The following is a 15,149-nucleotide window of genomic DNA, read 5'->3' as shown; positions in this document are numbered from 1 at the left end:
CTGCAAGCCTTTCGTTCATTTTGATGTGAAATTGATTTTACCAGGCTGTAATTGGCAGCTTGCACAGAGCCAGCTGTCTGAATTGCCTAATCTAAGTTCCTTTCATGCTTGAGTGGATTTCAAGTAGCCAGCACAACTAACCACACTGTTTACAAACACCTCTTGGACCATATCAAAGGCAGTTAAGACAATTCTGCAGAGAAAGAGAGGAAGTGAGAGTCTTTCATGTGGTCCATCCTCCCACTGGCACAATGCCGCCATCAGCAGGGTGCCATGGGAGTGTCCCTTTAAGAAATGTTTTTGTCTTATCACTTGGCTTCAGTGATGTCATTGTGTGGGTGGAGTTGGGCTGTGGCTCTGAGTTTTACTTTCGCTTTGAGTTTGAACTGGTTAGTACAGCACAGGTTGAAAAAGAAGGTTTTTCCTCTGTCATTTTAAAAGCTGTTTCCAGACTGCTCGATGACTTGAAAATAAATAACTGGTTTCTGGAAGGAATTCAAACCTGCTGTTTTGGAAAGGACACAAGAGCATCCAAACCAGGTTTTGAGTGCTGTGTGATGGGCCACACCTTTGAAAAGGGGTTTCTGTTTTATGGGATCTTGTTATTAAATTGGAACAGCTTAAGGGGGAAATAAATTAAGTGTTATACATAGAGTACTGTAGCTGTGTGGCGTATTTATGTTTGTAGTTGATAAAAATGTTTACTGTGTGTGTTTATAAAATGTTGAGTAAATTCATAGAATAAACTTTGTTTTTGATTAAAAGTGCTGAAGGCCTCTGTTGAATAACATCTGAAAGCGAGGCCCTTGTGCTCATCGTAACCAAAATCAATAAACTGTTGTACGTCAAGCAAACTCCATGATATACATTGGAGCTTTCTAAACCCTGGCCCATAACAAATTGGGGGCTCATCTGGGATAAAAGTCTATCTTTCGTGATTGGATCAGCTTAATAAACTTAAAGACAGTGAGGGGTGAGCATATTTGTGTTTGCTTTTCAGGTGGTGTATTCCAGTTTAAGTAGGGAGTGTGTTTTGGACAATGGCTCTTTCAGAGGCTCAGCCATTTTTGGGGGTGGAGAAGGTCACATGCAATACCTTACAAACAGAGACTAAAAAAAGGCTTTTAGATTTGGCAAAACATTGCAGTTAATATTGCCGGACAAAATACGAAAAGAAGAGGCAATTGCGGCGGTAGCTGTGCATTTAAAATTGCCTGAGACACCGTCAGAATTATTGGAAATGGCAAGAATTCAATTACAGATCAAGCAACTTGAACATGAAAAAGAATTAAAGCAGCTTGAATATGAAATGGGGGAATGGCTTTCAGTACCTGCAGGTCCGGGATTTTGAAAGGAGAGAGGTGCCGCCCTTTCCTGGGCTGCCACCCCTGGGGTTGCAAGACAAGGTGCTGCCGGGAGACAAAATAGGGGAGGGGAAGGTGTCCGATGTCTATAAGGAGTTGTTGGATTGGGAGGGGGGCCCTGCTGGAGGACATAAAGCGTAAATTGGATGAGGAGCTGGGAGAGGAGGTGGGGGCCGAGACGTGGGCAGAGGCCTTGTGGAGCATGAACAAGACCTTGTCCCGTTCAATGTGATACATAGGGCTCATATGATGGTTGCAAGGGTGAGTAGGTTCTTTGAATGGGTAGAGGATAGGTGTGGGTGGCGTGAGGGTGGCCCGCGAATCACGTCCACATGGGCCTGTCCAAGGTTGAAGGGTTTCTAACAGGGATTCAGAGCCGCCAAACACGGGTGTGGGGGTGAGTGACCTGATGGAATTCCTGAGGCTGGAGGTGGTCCCAAATCCAGAGATGGCGATATTTGGGGTGTCGGAAGACCCGGGAGTACAGGGGGTGAGAGAGGCCGACGTTTGGTCTTTGCCTCCCTAATAGCCCGGAGACGGATTTGTCCGTGGTGCAAGGGTGGCATGTTCTCGGAGCTGCCGAAGGCAGGGTTGTGGGTGAGCGACCTGGTGGAATTTCTGAGGCTTGAGAAGGTCAGCTTTGTCTTGAGGGGGTCGGTGGATGGGTTCACTCAGAGGTGAAGCCCTTTATTGATTTCTTTAGGGTGGTTTGAGAGGTCAGCGGTAGAGGGCGGCGTCTGAAGTGGTGTTAAGGGGGTTAAAATGGGGAAGGTGGGATGGGAGAAGGGGGTGGTATTATGGGAGCGGGGGGGGGGAGTGGTCGATGGTTGTTTATAAAATTGTTTGGTTGTTCTTCTGCATTTCTTTGTTTATATGAAAATGCCTTGAATAAAATGTAGCTATATTAAATTTAACAATGTGCTCAGTTACTATTTTTTTATAATTTAAAGTACCCAATTATTTTTTCGAATTAAGGGGCCATTTAGCGTGGCCAATCCACCTATCCTGCACATCTTTAATTTGTGGGGGTGAAACAGGGAGAATGTGCAAACTCCATACAGACAGTGACCCAGGGAAGGGATTCGAACCCGGGTCCTCAGAGCTGTATGCAGCAATGCTAACGACTGTGCCACCGTGCTGCCCCTCAATGTGCTCAGTTATATAAAATGAGATGAAAGATTTGTTCAACCAACTGAAAATAGATCCCTTCAGTAGTAATCCAGGTGACACGAAGAGGAAAGTTCAAACAGATTTATTCTGAACTCACAAGTGAAGCTGCACCCACAGCGGACAACACAAGTATGTGAGCCTGGGAAAAAACTGACTCCCGGTCCGAGTCGGCCTGCATTTAAAAGGCTCAGTAATGAGTCCTAGCCTCTGCCTGTTACCATGGGAACTCATACTCCACAGGGAGATCGGTAAATGATTCCCCATGGTCCTCGTGGGGGTTATCACAACTTCGTAACACATTCTCTTCAGTATGGACATTTTCTCTCATGGATAAGTCTGGTCTCATTTAACTCAGTTGTTCACATGTGAAGTCGATGTTGGAATTGAATTCAATACTTACAAATGATGTTTTCCGTGTTTTGAATAATTAAAAAAAAATTAATTTACAGCATTCTGGCGTCGTTGGCTAGGGCAGCATTTATTGCCAATCCCCAGTTACCCTTCAGAAGACGGTGTAGAGTTGCCTTCTTGAACCGCTGCAGTCCTTGAGGTGTAGCTACACCCAATGTGTTGTTAGGGAAGGAGTTACAGGATGTTGCCCCAGCGACAGTGAAGGTACGGCGATATATTTCTAAGTCAGAGTGGTGAGTGGCTTAGAGGGGAACTTCCAGGTGGTGGGGTTTCCGGGTATCTGCTGCCCTTGTCCTTCTAGATGGTAGTGCTCATGGGTTTGGAAGGTGTCTAAGGACCCTTGGTGAGTTCCTGCAGTGTGTCTTGTAGATGGTACACACGGCTGTCACTGTTTGTCGGTGGTGGAGGATTTGAATGTTTGTGGAAGGGGGAGCAATCAAGTGGGCTGCTTTGTCCTGGATGGTGTCGAGCCTCTTGAATGTCATTGGAGCTACACTCATCCAGGCAAGTGGAGAGTATTCCATTACACTCCTAACTTGTACCTTGTAGATGGACATCCTTTGAGGAGTCAGGAAGTGAGTTCTCGCTGTAGGATTCGTAGTATTTGACCTTCTCTAGTAGCCACAGTATTACTGTGGCTAATCCAGTTCAGTTTCTCATCAATGGTAACCGTCAGGATGTTGATTGTGCGGGATGGTAATGCCATTGAATGTCAAGGGGTGATGCTTAGATCCTCTCTTGTAGGACATGGTCATTGCCTGACACTTGTGTGGTGCGAATGTAACTTGCCACTTGTCTGTCCAAGTCTGGAGATTGTCCAGGTCTTGCTGCATTTGGACATGGACTGCTTCATTATCTGAGGAGTCGCAATGGTGCTGAACATTGTGCAGTCATCCGCCAACATCCCCACTTCTGACCTTATGATGGAAGGGAGGTCATTGATGAAGCAGCTGAAGATGGTTGGACCTTGGACACTACCCTGGAGAACTCCTGCAGTGATGACCTAGAGCTGAGATGATTGAGCTCCAACCACCACAACCATCTTCTTATGTGCCAGGTATGACTCCAACCATTGGAGAGTTTTCCCCAATTCCCATTGACTCCAGTTTAGCTAGGGCTCCTTGATGCCGTATTTCATTTGATGATTGATGAATCGCACTTCGCAATGATCATTAATCCTTTTATGTTGGTCACAACACCATAGGGGAATGTTTACTTCTAACATGACCATCCAGCTTCATGTTTTGCTCTGCTTTTACTCTCATTCTCTCCTTGAACAGTAGCTCTGTGGAGTAGTCCAGAAAAACATGTGTGCATAGGATATGAAAAGCTGAGTGTAGCTAGGGGCTTACCAGTAGTAGGTGAGGACTTGTTCTTTAATGTGAAGAAACGAACACACCTCTTGCTTCTATAATTTGCTCTCAGCAGTAGCTGTACTTTTTTAAAGGTAATCATAAATTTCTTAACTTCGCTCTTGACCAAAGAGATGATTTTTCAATGAGACAAACCGAGATAGTTTGTAAATTCATTAAACTAGTCACCTCACAGGTGAGAGACTCCTAACAAGGTGCAAACCTGATCAAGCTTTGGAATGATTGCTTTGGTTGACGTTGATGGAACTATTTTCATGACTGGAAATCTGCTGTATTCATTAATGACAACAAGCAAGTGTTCACCAATGTGCATGTCTGCAAAATCAACATTAATCCCCATCCATGGTCCTGGAGGTAGTTCAGACACCTTGAGAAAATCATAAAGATTTGACATTGTGGTTGCTTGACATGGCAAATAGTGGCTGAGTTTGTGTTCAACCATGCGGTCAATTCCTCGGAACCATACCTTTTCCCTAAAGTGTTGTTTGGTACTGACAATTCCTTGGTGACCTTCAGGTGCTGTATCCACAACAAATTCCCTGGTTTAAATTTTCAAGCAATGCCTGGCAGTTATCTTTCAGTCACCATCAACTGGTGTATTCTCCATGGCAATGCCTCTCCCAATCAGTGTTCACTTTCCAACAAATCAGCATTCTCTTTCATATAAATTGTTGTTTTCCCCTTATACTGGTATTCTTGCGATTGATTTGATTTGTTGTCACATGTACCGAAGTACAGTGAACAGTATCTTCCTGTGGCCGAGGGAACGTACACAGTATGTACATAGTAATAATCGACAAAGTACATTGACAAATGGTACATTGACAAACAATGATTGGTTACAGTGCGGAACAAGGGGCCAAACAAAGCAAATACATGAGCAAGAGCAGCATAGGATGTCGTGAATAGTGTTTTTACAGGGAACAGATCAGTCCAAGGGAGAGTCGTTGAGGAGTCTAATAGCTGTGGGGAAGAAGCTGTTCCTATGTCTGGATGAGCGGGTCTTCAGACTTTTGCAACTTCTGCCTGATGGAAGAGTCTGGAAGAAGGCAAAGCCTGGAATGGGAAGGGTCTCTGATAATGCTGTCTGCCTTCCGAAGGCAGCGGGAGGTGTAGACAGACCTGATGAGTGCAAGATACTTAGATACATAGAAGATAGGAGCAGGAGCAGGCCTTTTGGCCCTTTGAGCCTGCTCCGCCATTCATCACCAATCGCGATGCTCCCAACCCGCTGCAGCCAGCGAGATCTGGATCAGATCAGCAAATTTAAATGAGTCATTAAACTCTTTTCAATATGTGCAGCCTGTTTGAGGCCGGAGTCTCCTGGTTCTTGGGATTCACCAGCATGACTCCCAGCTGGGGTCCTTCACCCCCTCCCTGCCAGTGGGCCGCCGACTCCCTGCAGAGCACTGGGGTGGCAAGCCCAGCACCTCCGGGCTCTTTGCCTGTGAGCAGAGATGGCTACTCACCTCCTCGGCTCTCCACTGAAGCCCTTCCACCAGGTTCACGTTTTTCAAAAGGAGCACTAATCAACACCAGTGTGACCACTTGCTGGGGAGGCCGGTGAATGGCAGGTGGCCATTGGATATGGGATGGTTTCTGTTATTTGTATGGAAATACGGCTTAAGTGGTGATAATTGGTTTCTCGCCACGCTACGGTGAGATCCCAATTTCTCCTATGGGAGAAGGGCCAGTTTCATCGCAAACTGTTTGGCGCCTGGCGCGGTTCTCATTTTCGGCCTCTCACCGGACTCGTTTTGCTCGAGCGAGAGCGTAACGAGGCCAGAGAATCGCACCCTCCATCATTTTTGGGAGAATCGCACCCTCTGCTTGTAGACTCCCTCTGATGCAAATCTGTCTGTGAACAAAACATACTCATTGTACTTTTCAAACAACCCATGATGCTCTTTCTTAAGCCCAATTCTTGGCTGATTGAGATATCCACCCAATTCCCTCATCTGAAACTGTACTGCCTTGAGGTCTCCCCCTCATGTGCTCCCAATACAATAGAAGTAGAACAAAATGAAAAATGTTGGAATTTATTTTGTCCTTGGGATGTGGGCGTCGCTGGTTGGCCCAGCATTTGTTGCCCATCTGTAATTGCCCTGGAATTCAGTAGCTTGCTCAGCCATTTCAGAGAGGAGCAGTGTGGCTCTGGAGTGACATGTAGGCCAGACTGGGTAAAGTCGGCAGATTTCCTTCACTGAAGGACATTAGTGAACCAGATGGATTTTTCCAACAATCCGCAATGGTTCCATGGTCATCATTCGACTTCCAATCCCAGATTTTTATGGAATTCAAATTTTACCATCTGCCATGGCGGGATTCGAATCCGGGACCTCAGAGCATTACCCTGGGTGTCTGGATTACTAGTCTAGTGGCATTACCACTATTCCCCTGCCTCCCCTAAATGCAAAAGAAGAGGGTGGCACAGTGGTTAGCACTGCTGCCTCACGGCGCCGAGGACTCGGGATTCTGGCCTCAGGTCACTGTCCATGTGGACCCATCTGGTTCATTGATGCACATTCTCCCCATGTCTGCATGGGTCTCACCTTCCCCCCCCCCCCCCCCCCCCCAACCCAAAGATATGCAGGGTAAAAGGAAATGCAAAAGAAGAAAGAGTAGAAATAGGGGAAGTCCAAAAATAAAGCAAAGTGTTAGGAAATAGCGCTGGTTTAACTAATTTATATTTATGGATATCAGAAATATCAGTTTAGATCTAATTTTAATTTGTGTTTCTGTACTTATGTGCTGAGAAAGGTTCAAAACCTTAGTTCGCTACACGTTAAATAAATGTGCTGCATGTCTGTGGGTTTGATTTAATTTAAAACTGTGCCTGCATCGTAATTAAAGGTTCATGACGTAAAATAAATTATAGAGGTTAAAAAAAACTAAGCAGTTGACGCGCTACCTAAGTAAATGACCTCCCTGGTGCGGAAAATGCACTTCTCTATTTTGAGGCAGACGCCCAACTCTGAAAAGCGTTGGAGTACATCGTCCAAGATGCTCAAGTGTTCTCGCTCCATTGTATCCGTGACCAACACGTCACCCAAATAAACCGCCACATGTGGTAGGCCCCTCAGAATGTTTTCCATGACACGCTGTAAAATGGTGCAGGCTGACGATACACCAAAAGGCAATTTAGTGTACTCACAAAAGGCCCCTCTGCATATTTATTTTCATGTATGGTCTGGACTCAGAGTCTAACTCCAGTTGAAGATAGGCATGACTCATGTTAAGCTTTGTGAATGAATGACCTCCAGCCAATTTAGCATATAAGTCTTTGAGGCGTATCCGATCAGGAGGCACTATTTACTGTCAATTTATAGTCGCCACAAAGTTTTGTCCAGTTTAGATTCCCGGTGCAGCCTAATCGGCAAATTTTGCCGGCTGAATAATCCTGAGGACCTCCAGTTGGCTGAGCTCTGCCTCAACCTTCGCACATAGGGGACCGGGCAGGCTCGAAAATATTTAGGCTGTGCTTCAGGTCGGCAAGAATGTTTGCCATGGCTCCCTTGATTTTCCCCAGGCCAGTTTGGAAAACTTTGGGGTATTTTCCCAACACCTCATAGAGGCCTCCAACATTCATTCAAAAAATCCGCTGCCAATCTAGGCGAAGGTGTTGCAGCCAATCACGGCCTAACAGACTCAGGCCCTGGCCTTTTACTATGGTTAACGGTAGCCATAGAGATTGCAGCCCATAAATCACCATCCTTGTTCGCCATCCTGGTCCCAACTATGGCAAGTGGTTCCCCCATGTAGGCTACCAGTCTTGCCTCCGTATCACGTAAAATTAACCTTTGGACTCCTGATTGAAATTTTTCAAATGTTTGTTTATCCATGGCCAAGATTGCTGCTCCCATGTGCAATTCCATTACGAGAGGGTGGCCGTTTAGTTGAACGGTGATCTGAATGGGTAGACTGTCCAGGGGCCTTCCTACCATCCACGGCCATTCCCAACACTGACTTTAGTGGAGTTGAGGTGGTGAGGCAGTGAGATCTGTACCTGTCACCCTCCCACCCTCCTGCCATCAAAAACGCCATGGGAGAGGTAATTAAGCATTGCCCTCTCTTGCTCTATCCACAGATGCTGAAACATCTTGAGTATTTTCAGCACTCTCTGAGATTTTTGTTCAAATTTCTGGCAGCTGCAATACTTTAATTTGCATTAGTATTTTATATGTATTTGGCATAACTTCTGGCTTTTGGACTCCACCTCTAATTATAAAACTTTATTAACTGCTTTGTTAACCTTGTCCTAGCACCTTCTAGAATTTGTGAACAAGCATCCTCAGGTCTTTCGCTTCTTACACCCCCTTTAAAATTGTATCCTATAGTCTGCACTCTTTCACCTTGTCCTTCCTTCTAAACTGGGTGGCTTCGTATTTTTTACTTCCTGTGTTGAAGTGCTGACTAGTGTGGACTTGAGAGATGAACAGACACTTCCAACACTGATGAAGGTTCAACTCAATTTTATTAACTACTTCTAACTAACTAACACACGATGACTGTGGGTCTAAATGATGCTAACTTAAACTAGAGACCTAAGCCTTGTCCGAACCAGTTGGTTCTCTCAGCACGTGTTGTAAGTCTGTGCTGCGCTGGATGAGTTCCTGTTGCACTCAGAGGCAGCACCCAGAATGAGCAGGAACCGTGGTGCCCTCTGCCTTTATAGTGTGTGTATTCTAACTGGTGATTGGCTGCGGTGTTTGTACATGTTGATTGGTCCCTGTGTGTGTCCATCAGTGTGTGTCTGCACCATGATATACTGGTGTATATTATGACATCCTCCCTTTTATAAAAAAATACTGATATAGGCATGTGATAATAAATAGTGTGGGTGTGTGGATAATGTACCTAGCTACGTGTGAGGTGTGAAGACATATGTACAAGGCTATATACAGGGAACAAGACTATTTACAGAGGAAGGTGCCTGGTGCAGATGACTACCATGAACTGGAACAACCAACGGATCTATTTACAAATCACTGGATAACGAATGCAACAATAAAGGATATAGGAAAAAAAAACATTTCAGAGAGTCCACATGTGTACAGAGTTCATAAGGTCAGTCTCTGAGGTGGGCGACGAACTCTGGTTGACCGTCTCAAGGGTGGGGCAATGGCTGGCGCATCAGGAGCCGGGAGGGCTGCAGCACTGTCAGGGGCAGGCAGAGTGACCGGAAGCGCCACACAGTCCATGGCGGGATCAGGAGGAGAGCTGGTCGGAGGATCCCGTGACGACCCTGGAACCAGGCGAAGTGCACGCCTGTTGCGGTGCCGAATGGACCCATCCGGTAAGCGGACCAGGAAGGAGCGGGAGGCCACCTGCCTTAGAACAACAGCAGGTGCAGACCAGCCACCATCTGGGAGGTGGATGCGAACCTTGTCGTGTGGATGGATGTCGGGAAGGTCAGCAGCCCGTGAATCGTAAGAAGTTTTCTGCTGCAGTTGAGACATGTGCATGCGGTGGAGCATGGGGACATAATCGAGGTTGGAAGTGAGAATTGATGGCACCGTCGTTCTGAGGGTGCGGTTCATTAGCAGCTGAGCAGGCGACAGGCCGGTGGAGAGAGGGGCGGAGCGATAGGCTAGCAGAGCAAGATGGAAACCTGAGCCGGCGTCGGCGGCCTTGCTGAGGAGCCGCTTAACGATGTGGACCCCCTTTTCCGCCTTCCCATTGGGTTGGGGGTATGGGGACTGGACGTCACGTGCTGGAAATTGTAGTGTCGGGCGAAGCCGGCCCATTCCTGGCTCGCAAAACAGGGGCCATTGTCTGACATGACCGTCAGCGGAATGCCATGTTGGGCAAATGTCTCCTTACAAGCCCTGATCACAGCCGAGTTTGTGAGATCGTGCAGCCTGATAACCTCCGGGGTAACTGGAGAAGTAGTCGATGATGATGACGTAGTCCCTGCCCAATGCATGGAACAAGTCGATGCCCACTTTGGTCCAAGGCGATGTGACAAGCTCATGGGGCATCAGGGTCTCCCATGGTTGGGCGGGCTGAAAACGCTGGCAGTTAGAGCAGTTGAGCACCACATTGGCGATGTCATCATTGATGCCCAGCTAGTAGACGGCTTCTCTGGCCCTGCAGCGGCACTTCTTGATGCCTAAGTGCCCTTCATGGAGTTGCTCCAATACCAGCTGGCGCATGCTTTGTGGGATGACGATGCAATCCAATTTCAGGAGCATCCCGTCGACAACCGGCAGGTCATCGCTGACGTTGTAAAATTGCGGGCATTGACCCTTGAGCAACCCGTCCGACATTAGGCGCATCACCCGCTGCAGAAATGGATCAGCCGCTGTCTCACAGTGAATTTGCATCAGTCGTGCATCCGTAGCTGGCAAATGGGAGGCTGCAAACTGAACATGGGCATCTATTTGGCAAATGAAGCCGTCATGATCACACGGAGTTGTGATTGACCTTGAGAGGGCATCGGCAATGGCAAGGTCCTTGACAGGGGTATAGATCAGTTGAAAATCGTACCTGCGCAGCTTGAGTAGGATACGCTAGAGGCGGGGCGTCATGTCATTCAAGTCCTTTTTGATAATATTTACAAGGGGGCTGTGGTCGGTTTCAACCGTGAACTGCGGAAGTCCATAGACGTAGTCGTGGAACTTCATGACTCCAGTGAGAAGGCTGAGACACACTTTCTCAATTTGCGCATAGCGCTGCTCTGTGGGAGTCATCGCCCGCGACGCATACGCAACGGGGGCCCATGACGAGGCCTCGTCTCGTTGCAAGAGCATGGCACCAATCCCCGACTGACTGGCCTCAGTAGAGACTTTGGTCTCTTTCGTCGGGTCGAAAAAGGCCAACACTGGGGCCGTGGAAAGCTTGGCCTTCAGCTCCTGCCATTCACACTCGTGAGCAGGGAGCCATCGGAAATCAGTTGTTTTGCGAATCAGGTCTCTGAGGGCCGTGGTGTGTGAGGCAAGATTCGGGATGAACTTCCCGAGGAAATTCACCATACCCAGGAACCGGAGGACCGCTTTCTTGTCATCGGGCGTCTTCATGGACGTGATTGCTGCAATCTTGTCCTTGTCCGGATGCACCCCCTGGTGGGAGATGTGATCCCCCAGAAACTTGATACTCGACTGGCCGAAGGAGCATTTGGCCCTATTGAGGCGGAGGCCATGTTCGTGGATGCGCCTGAAAACACGCTGAAGGCGGGCAATGTGTTCCTGCGGGGTGGTTGACCAGATAATAATGTCGTCGACATATACCCGGACGCTGTCGATCCCCTTCATCATCTGCTCCATGATCCGGTGGAAAACTTTGGACGCAGAGATGATGCCGAATGGCATCCGGTTGTAGCAGAACCTGCCAAAGGGTGTGTTGAACGTACACAGCTTGCTGCTTGACTCATCGAGTTGGATCTGCCAGAAACCCTTCGAGGCATCCAGTTTTGAGAATAGTTTGGCATGGGACATCTCGGACGTGAGCTCCTCACGTTTCGGAATTGGGTAATGCTCCCGCATGATATTCTGATTCAGATCTTTAGGATCAATACAGATCCGCAGCTCGCCGGACGGCTTCTTGACGCAGACCATGGAGCTTACCCAGTCTGTGGGTTCCATGACCCTAGAAATGACTCCTTGGTCCTGGAGGTCCTGGAGCTGTTGCTTGAGGCGGTCCTTGAGGGCTGCTGGGACTCTGCGAGGTCCGTGAACGACAGGCGTGGCGTTGGGCTTGAGTAAGATTTTATACGTGTACGGGAGCATGTGCATGCCTTCGAAAACATCATGGTATTGCTGGATGATGGAGTCGAGTTGTGCCGTGAAGTCTGTGTCAGAGGTTGCAGATGTATCGCTTGAAGAGAGAGAGTGTACTCTCTGCACTAAGTGGGGCAGTTGCATGCCTGCGCACCAAGCAAGGAGGCTTTTGAGGCAGCAACAATCTCGAACGGGAGAATGACTGTGAGCACGATGTGTCACCTCAAGGCGGCAGGAGCCGCTGGCATCGATGGCATTGCCATTGTAGTCCAGCAATTGACACGCATGAGGCAGGACAGCAGGCTGTACGCAGAGCTTGCGGAAATCAGACGACGCGATGAGATTGGCAGAAGCGCCAGTGTCCAGGCGGAACCTGACAGGGGACCGGTTGACCGTAAGGATGGCACACCACTCATCATCCTGGCTGACGCTGTGGACGTGGACAGGTTCAGTGCCACCCTTGGGGGACATCCTGTTCGTAGTAACAACGCCGATTTGGAACGGGACCTGTGGGTCATTGCAGGCACAGTCGGAATCAAGGTCTAGAGTCGGTTCATTGATGGCAGGCTGGATAGCCCTGCCGTCTCTGTGGGGCTGGGTGAACCTTCGAAAAACAGCAGGCATGGAAGATCTGCACATTGCAGCGTAGTGGCCTCGCTTGCCACACTGCAGGCAGCGTCGGGACTTCGCGGTACATTGCCGCTTTAAGTGGGCGGAGCCGCAGTTGCCGCACGCCAGAGCATCGGGACGTTAATCGCGCCACCGGGCATGCGTAGGATGATCCAGCGTAGCACGCACCTGTGCGAAGCGGTCGGTGACTTCAGCACGCTCGCTGCGTGTAAGCGCGGGACTCTGCGGAAAGCACGCGAAACGGCCGCCATCGTTCAGATCCAGAGCCTGAAAAGATTTAATAATTTAGACCCGTTCTGCCTCGTAAGGGGCTTGCCTCACCGTTTCAGCAGCCTGAATGCAGGAATAGTGCTTGGAAGCATGTTCATGAAGTACACAGGTCTCAATGGCCGTGGAGAGAGTGAGCTGCTTTACTTTTAGTAGCTGCTGGCCCAGGGGCTCAGATTGAACACCAAAAACAATCTGGTCACGGAGCATGGAGTCAGAGGTGGTTGCAGGACTGCGCAAGGACATGGAGGTGGGTAATAAAGGACTGGAAAGGCTCATCCTTACCCTGAATTCGCTGCTGAAACATGGATCTCTCGAAGCTCTCGTTGATCTCGACCGCGCAGTGGCTGTCGAACTTCAGAATTATGGTGTTGAACTCCGATTTGTCCTCCCCCTCATCGAAGGTGAGCGAGTTGTAAATGTGCAAAGCATGGTCACCGGCTGTGAAGAGGAAGAGAGCAATCTTCCGTGCGTCCGAGGCAGCTTCCAGGTCCCTGGCTTCGAGGTACAGCTGGAAGGACTGTTTGAAAAGTTTCCAGTTGGAGCCCAGATTCCCTGCAATGCGGAGAGGCGGCGGCGGGTGTATATTATGACATGTGTGTCTGCCCATTTCACCAACCTATGTCCTCTTGAAGTCTATTACTATCTTCCTTAGTGTTTATTAGACTTTAAATTTTCACGTCACTGCAAATTACAAAATTGCGTCCTGTACCCCAAGTTAATAATGTGTACCAAAGCTGCAGTAGTACTGAATCTTGGGAAACAAATACTTCCCTCCGGTCACAAAGCAGCCATTCACCATAGCTCTCTGTTTCCTATTCCTCAGGCAGCTTTCTATCCATACTGCTAATGCCTATTTTATCTAATGGGTTTCAATTTTGCTAATAAGCTTAATATGTAATAATTTAATCAAGGAACTTTTGAAGATTTATATGAACAACATCATCCTCTCTGTTTCTTCAGCAAAAAAACTCAATCAAGTTTGTCAAACATGGTTTCCCCTTACCAATTAAATGTTTCTATTTCCAAGAGCGATCCACCACTGATATTGAGTTGACTGGCCTGGAAGTGCCCGATGTGTCCTTCTGCCCTTTTGTGAAGAAGGGCAATCCCTCAGTCCACTTGTTATGCCCCAAATCTGAGGAGCATTGGAATATTGTGCTCAGCTTCTGCACAAATTCCACTCTTACTTTGCTGAGCAATCCAGAATGCATTCTATCTGGATTGAGTGACTTATCTAATTTTAGTGCTGCCAATCTTTGTCGTACCTCCATTTTACCACGATCCTGGCGTCGTCCTCATTTACCAAAGCTTCAGAAACGTCCTTGGTAAACACCAGTGCAACAATCTCATTTAGTATATCCGACATGCCTTCTGCCTCCACCAATAGATTTTCATTTTGGCCCCGAAACGATTCCATCCTTCCTCTGACAATATTTTTATTGTTAAGATGCCTGTAAAATATGTTTGGATTCCCTTTTATATTAACCATCAATCTATTCTTATAGTCTCTCTTTGCCGATAGTTTTCTTTTCCACTTCGCTATTATGTTTTTTATATCCTCCCTTGTATTAACCAGCTGACATATATCATACCCCTTTTTCTTCTGCTTCATTCTACCGTTTAATTTCTTTATCATTAAGGGAGCTCTGTCTTTGGTTGTCCTCTCTATCCACCTCATGGGAATGCACTCAAGACTTCACCATAACCACCTCCTCTTTAAAGGGTGCCTGTTGTTCCATTGACTTGGTATCTACCACTCTAACTCGAATAACCTGGACCAGATCCCTCTTCAATTCACTGAAACTAGCTTTCCTCCAGTTAAGTATTTTATTTTACGTTGTTCTTTGTCTTACTCTAAGCTAATCTAATTTTGATCATATTACTATTTCATTTCCAATAAGCTCCTCCAATGTGTTCCAGAAATGTCATCATCATCATTGAGAAGGAATAATACCAATCAAGGAAATTCTCCTGAACACGCTTCAGAATATTCCTCTCCAACTCTGTCCTTTACACAATGAACAGACGCACAAACAGACTCAAAAACAGCTTCTTCCCCGCTGTTCCACACTCCTAAACGACCCTCTTATGGATTGGCCTCATTAACACTACACCCCTATATGCCTCACCCGATGCTGGTGTTATGTAATTACATTGTGGACCTTGTGTTGCCCTATTATTTATTTTATTTTATTTTCTTTTCATGTACTTAA

This window comes from Scyliorhinus canicula, chromosome 5 (assembly GCF_902713615.1).
Source record: "Scyliorhinus canicula chromosome 5, sScyCan1.1, whole genome shotgun sequence".
NCBI lineage: Eukaryota > Metazoa > Chordata > Chondrichthyes > Carcharhiniformes > Scyliorhinidae > Scyliorhinus > Scyliorhinus canicula.
Note: the sequence above shows the minus strand (reverse complement) of the source record.